The sequence below is a fragment of the Bombus fervidus genome, chromosome 16 (assembly GCF_041682495.2).
Source record: "Bombus fervidus isolate BK054 chromosome 16, iyBomFerv1, whole genome shotgun sequence".
Classification (NCBI taxonomy): Eukaryota; Metazoa; Arthropoda; class Insecta; order Hymenoptera; family Apidae; genus Bombus; species Bombus fervidus.
The window spans coordinates 8,126,959-8,140,223 of record NC_091532.1 but is presented as its reverse complement, the minus strand read 5'-3'; the positions used below and the strand labels follow the sequence as shown (position 1 = coordinate 8,140,223).

The 13,265-nt window shown below is 39.7% G+C and overlaps 1 protein-coding gene across 3 annotated transcripts in view; it reads right to left on the bottom strand.

The window, feature by feature from the left end:
- Positions 1–12,094, bottom strand: part of LOC139995678 (prolyl 4-hydroxylase subunit alpha-1-like) — a 232,339-nt gene extending 220,245 nt beyond the window's left edge. For all 3 annotated transcript variants that reach the window (XM_072019363.1, XM_072019366.1, XM_072019364.1), the window contains exon 1: positions 11,814–12,094. The gene's annotated coding sequence lies outside the window, so the exon portion shown is untranslated. The remainder of the gene's footprint in view (positions 1–11,813) is intronic.
- Positions 12,095–13,265: the final 1,171 nt, after the last annotated feature.

Sequence of the window (13,265 nt, the reverse complement as noted above, 5' to 3'; positions counted from 1 at the left end):
ACGGAAAATGTACATAATATGTACGAATGCCAGTATCGATAAAATATCGGTAAAAGTTCCCAAAATTACAATACTTGGGGAGTGAAAGAAATTTCTCCGGCTGTGCTCATGAAAATATGAACACATTACACGTACGTGCAAATAATTAACATGCTGAATAGTGTACAAGTATGAATTGGCTTTAAAAAAGAATGTACAGGTGCAAGAAATAGCTGTAAGGATTAAAGTGAAACATAAAACGGCGCTCTAATTATTTTGAGTAATATACAAAGAAGCATCCAGTCAAATAAAGAAGATCGATTAACCAGGTACTTAACACGAGAATAATCAAAATGTAGCGGACAAGAAACCAAAATTAAACTAGGGAAAATGTAACAGCAGTACAATAAGAATGTAAATGTAGCGGAGGTAAATTAAAAGTGCGTAAAGTAGCATAGGAAGTAAGAGGAATAAAATGACGGGAGTAAGCAAGTTCTTGAACGGGATAAGGGAAGTAAAGTGGCAGAGTTCAGTGGCTCGTTTCCGCCCGTATCGTCGGGCTTTAACATAAAAGAAAACGGTCTGAACCGTGTTGAACGACCGGTGTCTCGGTCGATGGTAATTTTCAGACGATCTCTCGAACGAAGGGGTTTCGCCGTGCTGGCAAACAATCGTCCATGATGGCGTTACGAATCGAGTCTAGTGGGCACGTGGAACGTTCTCTCTGTCGCGGTCTTGAAATTCGTTTCAACGGAATCAGCGCGGCCCTTAACGACGCCCGATGAAAGAGAAAACGAAGGGGACGAAAGGGGTTTGAAAGTTGGTTCGATCGCGAGTATCATTAGAGCGGAATGAAGGCTGCCTCGTTACGATCGGGCAATTCCACGCAAATGAATTTTCACGACGTTGTTAATTAATTCGGTGTTGGCCTGTTACGCGTTAGGACGCCACTCTGCCTCGATAATTCGACGACCGTTTAATTGGCGATGCCCTCGCAAATTGACTGTCTCGGCTTAATTATTTTGTAACTTCTGATACCGAAGAATGTGATATTCTTATACAGGATGGACCAACAAGAAGTACCATCTAAAATAATTCGTTACCGATCTTTTCTTTTATCAAAAAAGATTTTAAACGAATTACGTTACATTTCAAAGGACTCGTCGGATGGATGCAATTATGTTCTTTTATATCATACATTTCCAGAGATGTCAAAGTGACTTTGAGTTCCTTAAGTGACACTGTATATATTTTGTAGCATCAATCGATACAATTTGGCATTCTCTACAAAAAAGTGTTAACTTATTTCTACCGAAAATCAGTTTGACATTTAACATTAATTTATCAAAACAAAAACAATGCGAAGAGAAGAACACGGCTTCGCGCCTTTTCTTACGCTTCATACGCTAAGCTCGACAGATTGAAGTTAAAATATCTAACAAACTAATGGTTTTTCGATATAAATAGATTAATACATTTTTGTAGAGAATAACGAGCTGCATCGTAGAGCTGAATGGTAATTACATTTTACATTTAAAAATATACAATTCTATTTAGGAAGACGTATGTTACCTCCGTATGATCATTACGCGCCGATCTATAAGAAACTGCTTAACTTACATTTGCTTCTTATCTAAATTACTTTTCTTATACAACGCGTAGTGTACGACCAATTTGCATTCGTAGATTGAAACCGTTCAGCCTGTTCGTACATACACACATCATTTTTGCTTTAACAGAAGTTCTAATTATTAAACGCTAAAGAAATCGACTTGAGAAAGTTACAGCGAAAGAATAATACATTCTGAAGAGTAAAGAGGAGAATAAATATCGTTCATCAAACGTGGTGAATTAATGTTCTGATATATCATTCGCTTCAATTGCGTTCGTAGGGTTCGTTACAATTTCGTGTCCTATTCACGTAACTGGCAACAATTTCCATCGCAATTAATGTTACCATTTCATTGAATTAATAAACGTCGTTTTTAGAACCACGCAGCCGAAGAACGTATATAATTGCCCAGTTATGCTGTAAAAATAAGTTACTGCTCTGTTTTTTTAAACAACACATGGCGAAATTAAATTCTCACGCTGCTCGTAAACAATGCGAAAATCGTGTTTATTCGAACGAATCGATCTCTGGAATCGTGAATTCAATCGTGAGAAATTCAATAGAATTTTAAATAAAGACAAAATTCATAAGTAAATTGAAAATCTAAAAATATCGAGAAATTTCCACATTTCTGTATTTCATTCCATCTGGCACACGATTTCGAATTCTCAATGGCCCTTAAAAGCCAACGCAGTTGAAAAGACAAAATTTCGACAAATTTTAACGAACCGAACAATCAAACTGGCGGAGATATTAAAAAATCTCGAAACGTAAAATAGTTGTTCAGACATTCGTATCATGAATTCTTTAACGCGCGATTTACAACTTTCAAACGTTTCTAATATCCGAGATAGCCGAAAACAAAACGTGAAATCTGCGAGATTCTGCACGAGTATCCTATTAATTCTGAATGGGAAGTGGTAAGAATTTCGCCAGAGGTTATATTATAGAACGGAGCACAAACGTTTCTCAGAGCTGCAAGAGCGTTACGCCTTATCTAAGAGCGCGAGAATCGTCGTAACGCGAAGACTTGCTTCTTCGAATTGCGTGGACCACAATGGAGAAGATGCGTCGACGTTGCGATCTTCTCCATTATCTGGAGATGGTGGTTCGCGTAATTCCGGCGCTAGCATATCGTTCAAGGTTAAACATCTCCCTGATAATCCGGAATTCTGCCAACTGTCGGTATGTTGTATGAAACTGTAGTATGCGTGGTAGTATTGTAGATGAAACGATGGTAGCAATCTCGTGAAGTATTTTTGCGGAAAGATAGATGGTGATAGTGGAATGTATGTATATGGATACAGAGTGGCCAAAAAATGAATGATCGAAATAGAGAAGTCTATTCTGCTTGCAGTTGAAATGTACAGTGTACAGTGGCTACAAGAGGTATTTGTACAATGGAATGTATGTAAGTACAGAATGGTACAAAAGTGAGTGTTGGTACAGTAAACGTTAGTTATATCGATTTGAATTGTTAATTTGAATATTGTACAGGGCGATTCAACAAAAGTGTTTTAAGATTTATATAGGATACTACAAAAATTAGTGGCCAGTTTCAAAAGTTACGTTACTTGCCTACGGAGTGAGAAAGTAAATAATTTGGATATTGTACAGAGTGATTCATTGAAGGCCAGCATCTTGATATTCGTATAAATGATTTAAGGTAGATATAGTTAAGAGATAGAAAAATATCGTGGATACTCGTCTTAAGACGAATGATTCTTATGAAAATTAATTAACCCTTAACGCTCCGACTTTTAATTGTGAATATCGATCGGCAACGCCAACTTATACTAATCATACTTGGACTTGCAAGTTTTTAAGTGTCAGATTTTAAATGCTACAATGACGTGTAAATAATAATACTAAAATAATTCAAAACAATCTTTATTCATCTCAGAAGTAATATAATCTTGATTACAATATTTATATTAATTATAATTGAGTAATGTGTGGCACACTTCGAGTATAGCGCCGCACATCGATGGTGCTTGAGAGGCACACTTGAAGCTTTAAGGATTAAAAAAGATATACGAAACGATTTTCAGCTTTCAAAGAATAAAACCCTATCACATCTGTTTAAAAAATAAGCGTCTCTAGAATCAACCCCCTAATCTATATACCACTCTAAAAAGTACTTAAAACCAACTATAGCTCTTTCCATCTTGCTTCGTTCCAAAAACAACCAGCCATTTCCTTTAATACAAGTTATCAAACAAAGATCAACAACTCATCAACCCTTACATACCGTCCAATGCTCTCTAAACGAAGTCGTTAAACTCTGCCCCTGGGCGTAGCAAAGTAACGCGAACAATAAAAACGCACCCTTTACAATTTTCAACCGGAGTCTTCGTAAACCTGCACGGTAAACCAGAAGCCAACGTTACAGGCTGCATTTGCCAGTTACGTCGAGGCGTAGAACAGAGTAACTTCTGGCGTGGCTCACTTCCGTAATAACCGGCGAAAGAAATAACAATCCGGATTAAGCCGAGCTTAAACGCGTTATCAGGACTGATGCTACGGGAGAAGTTCGCTTTCCAACGTGGCTGTGTTTACGATTATGAGAAACGCGGCAGCCGCTCGCGAAAAGCCAGAATACTTACGGAGGATGGAAGTTACCCTGTTTCTCTTTTTATCGTACGACAGGAGCCAAAGTTTCGTTTGTCGTACGCTAAGCGACATCTTCGTTCCCCGGGAAAAGTAATAGGCCGCTCTTATGGCGAATACAGCGAGGATTGAAGTTGTGGTAATTGGTCTTTAGCTGGGTGAATAGGGTGAGAGTTGGGTAATTGTTGTATGGCGACGATTTGGCGTTGTGTTGACTATTGGTTGGGGATATAATTGAACGCGTGGCGTTCTCTGGAGGTTGCTTAAATCTATTTGACATGATTTCGATGTAAGCAGTGGGTGTACAGTTAGCAGTAAGATATTATGAGACAAAATTTATTTTTAATGATTAACGTACGCTGTATAAAATTGGCATCTATAAATGGCAAGCGCATTATGTCGCTACCCTTTGCTCGTTTGATTTTCAAGCTTTACATAAGATATTTTGCGCTTAAACGCTTGAAATTCTATTTCCCAATCCTCTCTGTTTTTGTGCAAAATTGTTAACGTCGGTTTTTCATCGAAATACCTCACCGAGCAATTAGAGCGACCGAAGCTACAAAGTTGAAAATTATAGATTCAACACTGGATGCAAATCTGTTTAATCTTGAGATAGATCTTTTGCCTGAAAAATTTTCACCATCATACAAATTCTGAAAAATATATCGTTTTACAGATACACCGAGCAGATTTGTGTATTATACTTTTTCAGATATTGTCGCCATAAGTCAAGCCACATTTGTTTATCTCCATAGCAGGCATCCCCATAACGCGTACGCTAGGAATAATCTAAAGCAGACAACTACACTTCCTACGGACATACCCTCCAAGGAGCAATAGTCGCGAAAGACGAAGTTATAGGGGCAAAGATAAAAGCAAGGATGATAGATAGACCGATCCTATCTCTGAATTCATGCCACCTTATTCCCCAAATCCTCAGGGAAATTTCTTGAAAAAACCGAGACGAAACAGAAGTTCGCGAATCTAATTCAAATTTCAAATATCGATACAACCAAAAGTACCAACAACGATTCACATTGGACATCTCGTAACAAACGCAATCGTTATCCACGTTTATCCTTCTTCAGGAAAGCGAAGAAATATTCCAGCACCCATAATGTTTCTTCCATACATTTCTCGTCGCTACTACACTTTTTACAATGATTCAGATAAGACAAATTTCACGGACAAAAAGATTTACAACAACGCGGACATGTTTTAAACTAATACATATATATTATGACATAGTATTAGGTTAGTAGTATGAAAAGTTTCTTTTATTTCATAAGATGATAACAGGTGAACAACAATTTCTTCTTTCAATTCCGTTTTATATTATTCTATTGAATTAGGTATGATCCATTTCGTTATATTTCTGTTATTATTATTACGTCCGGTGACTCTCTACGGTCGAGGCGTCCATCAGCTGTGCACATATAATTAAGCGAATCACAATAATCCTAAGGAACGGCCATAAAACGTGGCTTCTTGAATTACCGGTGAGGCCTTTAAGTGGTATAAAACACCTTCAAATCGAGACGTTCTTTATGGTTATTACTCCATCAGATAAAAGTTGGGCAAACGTTTTCCCATGTTTCCCGGGATTCCACCCGCAAGCGATCAGTGGTGAGCGATCTCCACCGAACAAGAGTTTTCCTTAGCGACAACATCGTCACCGGACTTCACTGGTTCATAGACTACAGAACAGTCATCACATCTCTAGACTCGACCTCCGCCTATAGATCAGTCAAAATATCTAAACTGGGTCTACGATTACAGATCAGTCGACAGCTCTGCACTGGGTTCACTACTTTAACTCAGTCAACATATATTAATTAACATATATATGTCGGAGATGAAAGGACACCGGGCCTTCCCTTTAGAATTCTTTGGAAAATTCCCAATACTTTAATCTTTATAAATTAACCCCATTATAATTGTCCGAGATTTGCGATAATGAGCTTGGGCTCGAGGCGACAACTAGTAGCCGAACGTAACCGCGGTCACGGGATGAACGTTTTTACCTAATAGAGGTATAGAGTAATTGTATAGCTCTTCTTAAAAAGAATAGCTATAGCGGCACTGGACAGTAAACATTCCAATGGTTTCTGCCCCGTGGCTCGCCACACACAGACCCTATTCTTCGGGCAAGATGATTACCAGATGTCGATGCATCTCCACAGTACATGTTTACCTAGCCTGAGGACCCGCTATAAATCTTAGGATTTAGTTAACCAAGGTCCTTCAAACGGACAAACAGTCTTTATCCTAACAGTCTCTAAATCTATCACCTACTACGGGAAGATATGGGAAATCTGCTTTTCACACGAACGGCGCTTCCCGCTAGTAACTTTCTCTCAAGGGCGACTAGCATCTTTCTCTAACCACAAATATAGAAATTAACCAATTAACAGCAACGTCCATCTCCCTTACTTTCCGAACGAGGGTTGTTCTCGACGAATCCGATGATCTCGTGTCCTGAGACACACCCCATCATAGTTTTTCTCTGCAGCATCACCGTGACGGAGAGGAACATTCTCGTGCGATCTCGTCAGCGAGTAAAACAACGTCTTTACGATCAGTGGATACTCCACATTTTTAATAATGAGTCCGACTTAGACTTTGGAAAAAAGTATGTTTGTCATCCCGTTGACCGCGAATTCGTTATTGAACCTAAAATCATTGTCATTAGCGTCTCGAGTATCTAATTACCACAGTTACTTGTCAAATTCTGTAATTATCATATTTGTACTAGTAAATATCTTCTCTATTGCGTAATAACAATGTCTAATCTAAATGAAGATTCGTTACACGCCCCTAATCATAATGCGAACCCGACATATATATACGCAACGAGCGTAATCATCGTGTCTACAAGTTGTTGGAAATATATAATATCTTTGAACTGTTACTCAAGTGCTACTCATTAAAACCACCTCTATTATCCTAATCGAAATAGGGGATCGATCTGTTTGTGGCGTCAATTATTCTAGTCTTAACGGGAATTTACGACTCCCGTTGACGCGCTTCTTCGCGATCGCGTCTCCCCGCGACTGGACGATAAAACAATTATGTTCGTGCATAATTCAATAAAGTAATATAAGATAAAATATATTATATTATGCGTCTATTATTTCCTTATAAAACGAAAAAAACTTTTCGGACAATCTAATATATTTCAATCTATTACAGCTAAAACATGTAAAGTTTACGTTGCAGTCACGCCTTGACGGTGAAAAAATTCACAGAATGAGAATGATATACAGAAATATATCAAATATCCAAACTACAGTGGTCGTTGCGATTCTTAGCGTATAAAACAGGTTTATGTTTAAGTTTGGTTCCTTTAAAAGTATGAATTTGCATAAACTTCCGCATTTTCTAGTTACGACATTAACAGAATCGTCAGCATTACAATCTCCTCAAAGAGGAAGTAAAAAGTAATCGGCGAACTATTGGGTTGGCAACTAAGTGATTGCGGATTTTGTCAGTACTACCTATTGACAAAATCCGCAATCACTTAGTTGCCAACCCCATAGTTATGGATAGCTGTGTGCGAAGAATTGGAGCGCTATCTAACGAAATTTACGAGTCATAAATTGGCGAAGCAACGACGCTGTCCGATGGCGCAATTCGACCCCGTAAAACTCGACGCACAGCTTAAATACAATGAACGAGGCGAAGCGACAGCGATAGCAGACCCGCGTGGGTCGACATTTCTCCGAGCAGTGACGTAACCGTATGCAAGCATCGCGAGATGCCCTGGAAACGGACCGTCCAATGGCCACCGTGTCCCCTTTGCCCCCTGACGCGATTTATCTTTATCGTTTCAAAGATTCTAACTCGGACGAGATTGCTCGAACGTTCAACTCGCCCTTTCGCCGAGCTTTTTTCAAAGTGCCTCCAATGCTTATCGTTTGATTTTCGTTTCGAGAAAAATTTAAAGAATCGAAGAACGGTGGAAAACGTGGTTCTGTCAACATCGAGACGAAGTTTGGAGGATATCGCGAAATATAAAATCTTAGATTCGGGTCGATCATGATGACAATTGAAAATTTGTTATCGAAGAAGCGGAGAAATCCAAATGTTATACAACGAAGAACAGAGATCTCGAAGAGTAGAGTTCGGAACGTTTAGAAAAAGATCGGCAGAGGTGAGTACAATATCTAAGAATGCAACGTCTCGAGACAATGACGCTTGCAAGTTACGAAGTGAAATTCGAGAACCAAAGGAAGAGACAAAGATAGGAGGATCTAAAAATTTCACAAAGAAGCTTCGAATCGAGGTCATCGAATCAATCTCACGATAAAGAAATCCGATATTCTATCACTATCCTTTGAAGTACAGTTCAACTGCATTTTACCAGGACTTGTAGAATTATCTTCCATCGCTGCGCAGGTTCTGCAGTTGCAAAACTTTGATTTCAGTGCAAGTTACGCTGTAGACTCGCGTAAACTAGCTAAACGCGTTAGCCCAAAACGCAACTTTTCCCAAAGTATCAGTTTCCTCCAAACAACTCCACCTACAGACCTTCGATTTTCCTATATATATATGTATACCGAACTACACGTGTTACATTTACCAACCAAAAGCTCTTCCGCTTCTTTTATTTACAAAAATAACGTTCTTTTATTATCAATTTGTTCCGCGAAAGCGTCAAAAGTAACGCTTCATATAGAGATCTAATGTTCAAACAAATTATTTTATTAATATCGCTTTAACAGATGCCATAAATTGAACCATTCTCAGTACTGCGTCATGGGTAGTTTCGATGTTAATGATCAAACTATTTAAAAATAATTATTTTCAGGAAAAAAGATCGTAGGAAGAAAAAACCATTGTACACAGTATGCAAAATGTTACGTTCTTAATGATAGTTAGACTGCATACTTCTATACATTTATGAAAAATCTGGCCAAGAATACACAGGATGGCTATCTTAGTTTGACTTTTTGTGTTATATTCGTGAAAATATAAATGTCCGGGCTCTAATGATAATGAACTAAATCATACATGACCGACAGAGAGTAAGTTCGTGCTCAGAACATTCAAGAGGGTGAACAGGGCTAAGAAGTGTCGTAAACGTGAACAACTCAAGCGACTAACATTCACAATCGTCACGCGGAAATCGCACTTTTCTCTGGCGTAGCGAGTTTCTAACTTCTCGAGGGAACAATCGTAATGCAACATCAAAGCGAACTGGGGCAAAAAATGCCGGATAACAAAACATGAAAGTCCCGTGACTAGGAACTATTTTGAAAAAAAAACCTAACACGAGACGTTATCGTTCTTATAAAAATACGGAAGGTGAAAATAAAGCGAACAATGCATGTACAGTCAAAGTTGGGAACTAGGAAAAAGGAAGGAAAGAAAAGAGGAGAAAGGAAGAAAGAGAGGAAGGAAAGGAAAAGGAAAGAAAAGTAGTAGATTCTTCAATCATTCGTGAGTGTCAACGACACGAGGAACGAGAAACGTTTCGACGAACTTAATAGGATGACGTCTGGTCAAAAACTTCTCGTGATATAAGAATCTAATTACCGACCGAGCTGGATGGATATAAATTTCGCGCGCCAACTATTTCACAAGTTTCGAGGGGCGCTGGAGGACTCGAAAAAGTGGACGGGAAGTTCGGAGGTTCTTCGATGAGCTGAATAAGAACAGAATCGAAGAAGGGGCTGAGAGCCGGAGAAATTGATTGGTAAACGAAGTAAGAGATCGAAAGATTAGAAAATTCGGCGTATCGCGCGATCGTCGAATCGAAGTAATTGAAAGCATCGAAACGTCGATAAATGGATAAACTCGAACAACGATAAAGTCGAGCAACTGGAAATTGGAATACACGAATAGCAAATAAAAAATCGAAGAATAAAAATAATTGGAAATGACTCGAATAAAAATCGAATAATTTTATAACCGAAAAGTTGAAATACTAAAAAGTCAAAGCTTAAATTTGCGACTCAATTTTCTCCACTACAATGCTAACCAAAAACAGTTTAAGTTATTATTAATTATCTAACATTAAAAAACTTGAACGATTTTAGTAATCGAAAAATTGAAACACTAAAAAGTCAAAGTAGCAAAATTTGGACCTAATTCCCTTAAAATGACTAACAAGAATACGCACATCTAAACTGTCGGCCGTTTTGTTTAAAGCGGCGTGGGGTCTCCAGGAATTTATGCGTGTTCACGAAGCATGGTTACGTACGATAAATACGTTCCGAAAAATTCCAAGTAAAAACGTGTTTACACGAAGGTTTTCGTACGACGAACGAGCCGGCGACTCCAAAAATACATCATCCGACCCTACCGTAACGCGCTGCAACTCCATATTTTAAGACGCGTCACCGGAACTGCATAAAAACACGGCGCAAGCATGCACACAGAGAAGACAAAGTGCAACGGCGTGTTTCGGTCCCTGTTGAACGTTGCGCGTTATATCACTGTGCAACGAGGGAGCCAGTGACGACGAACGTTGAAATACGTGGGACGTATCTGGTATGACGCGACCAGTGACACAACGCAATTGCAATGCCGGCTGTCACTGTCGCGTTTATTAAGTCATACTTCGCCATGGATTCGACGAAGTATCGAATATTTCTTTGAACCCAAAACGCGCGCGTGTCACAGGGGTAAACGTCTGCAACGTGGATTTTACGTGGTGCAAAGAACACGGTTTTACTACTCTTAATATCTCCATATTAGTGAGGCACGGATGCTTTCAGAGCACGTGAAACGAGTGCATCATCGGAGTACATGTGGCTTGAGTGGAGTGTCAGGCGAAAACAACGCCACGCTGAACCTCTTAAATAACTGACACGTTATCGTTACTGGTTCTTAGAATCGACTTTATGGGGGGCGAGTGTTTGCTATGGAGTACGTAAACAAATGTGGCATAGATCCGTACCTCGCTCGTACTTAATAGAGAAAACAAATATTGCGATTTTTTAAATATACATAATACTGCTGACTATAATATTTGGACACTTTACGGTGTTAATTTACATTGAATGCTTTCTATTTGTTTTATAATTATTTTATTACAAACCCGTTAATTCATCGGAAACATATATGTCTTATATGGTAAAATATTGAATAAAGCGAGGTCTGTTAAGATTTTTCAATAAATATAACGATTAAGTGTTCTAATACTTATGCTTGGCAGTGCATATCCTACTCTCGTCAGAACTCCACCTACTTAGTTGCATATCGTCTCTACTGTCTCCCTGTCTCGAAGTTTCAGTGTAGATATATACGCCTGTGACACACATGTTACGTTCGATCGCAGCTTTACGCTCGTTCGGTCCTCTTTCAGCCGGCAGAGGAGAACTCGTGACTTCATGCCCTCGTTCGTGACTCGTTCGTCCGTCAACCGAGTCGAAAGTCGAAACTAGGCACGGTTAACCTATCTTTCCTACTGCAATTTACACTTCCCTTGAAGAGCACGATCAAAATGTCCTTGCATTTGATTTCGCACAAACGACACGACGACGAAAGGTAAAATGAACCGAGAATTTGATTATCCGGCGCGAAACGACTCAGCCCATATCGTATTTCATATCGAAATTAGTTACACGCTTTAACGACAGCATATGAAATTGAGATACTGACTCACCGGTAGTCTTCTTATCCGACGATATTCCTGTCTGTCACGTTGCACAGCTCATCCAAGTATTCCAATCCACCGTTCTTGGTTTCTTGAAACCTTCGATGAAACGTTCAGGCAACGGTGACGAGTGACAACATTGAGTAACACTGAACAAAACACATGAAAAACTTCGATTGATAACCACGCGGTACGTAGCGTGCTCTTTTGCGACCGAACATGAACCACAAAAACTTTCTTGACGACCTGCACGGCATGAGATCCGACAGCCGACTGACTTCACGCGGATGCTGCGGCGAGCGTGTTGCCACGCGTCCCCTGCCATACGACGCGCACATCCCCACCACTCTCCACTTTCCGTCTCGCTCGCTCGCGCTCGAACTTCCCTAGCTCTTTCTCTTTCTAGGGTTCCCGTTTCTGCACGTGCGAGCAGCATTCAACTTGTCTCCGAGTCACTTGAATTTTATCAAACACAAGAATTGGATCTTAACTGAATATCGAACAATTATTTGGTTGCATGATCATTTACAAACATAGAATTTCTTACTTCAGGCTACGTCAGATGGGAATATTTCAAAATGAGATATCTTAGTAATAAGAATGCATATACGTTCCCTTAACCTTAACCTATTCTCCGTATTTCCTTAGCTCTAAGCGAAATATTCGTTCCACAGAAAATATTCAAACAGAAAAGGGACGATATAACGGAAAATCCACTTGATTCAAAACATAACAAACATACGTAGTATTCACGAAAGAAGATACATTTACTTACAAGTCCAAGCGTCTACCTTCGAGATCATTCCACCATGAATTCACGCTTCGAGAAATCAAATCAAACAATCGAAGTTCTAGACTATTCGCACGAATTCTCTTTGAATCTGTATTTCGTGCTCGAGCCTTCACCTGGTTTCGTCGCTCCTTTATTTCTTCGAGTTTTGTAACATCACACCACGCGTTCGTCACTGTGTCTTTCTCTATCGCGCGTTCTTGTCGCTCCTTTATCCTTCTCCTCTCGGTCGGTAGTCGTTCCATTTTTCTTGCTCCGATGTTCTTTCTCTCGTGAACAGTGGACATCCTCTGCGTCGTCTTCTTTCGCCATTCGGCTCATTTCGTCCGCGTTTCCCACGATGCGACGCCTCGTTTTCTTCTTAATCGTTTCGCTTTTTCCGTTCCCTTTCCGGTTGCTCGTATAATAGCCTCCTACGCGGTTTACTTTTCCATGCACCATCGTAAACGTCTCTTGTTACCGATTCGTTTCATTTCGCCAGCGCGCTCCTTTCGTTCCATCATCACCCTTTTTCGACTTACTTGGTCTCTGTCGCGCTCATTGATGGCGTTAGCATCCTATTCTTGCCAGTCTTGTCGGCAACAAGATAGCGTGCATTTACACCCGCGTCCGGACGTTACGTTCGCGTCGTTCCATTAGCATAAAGCCTTTCGTACGCCCTTTAAGTATCA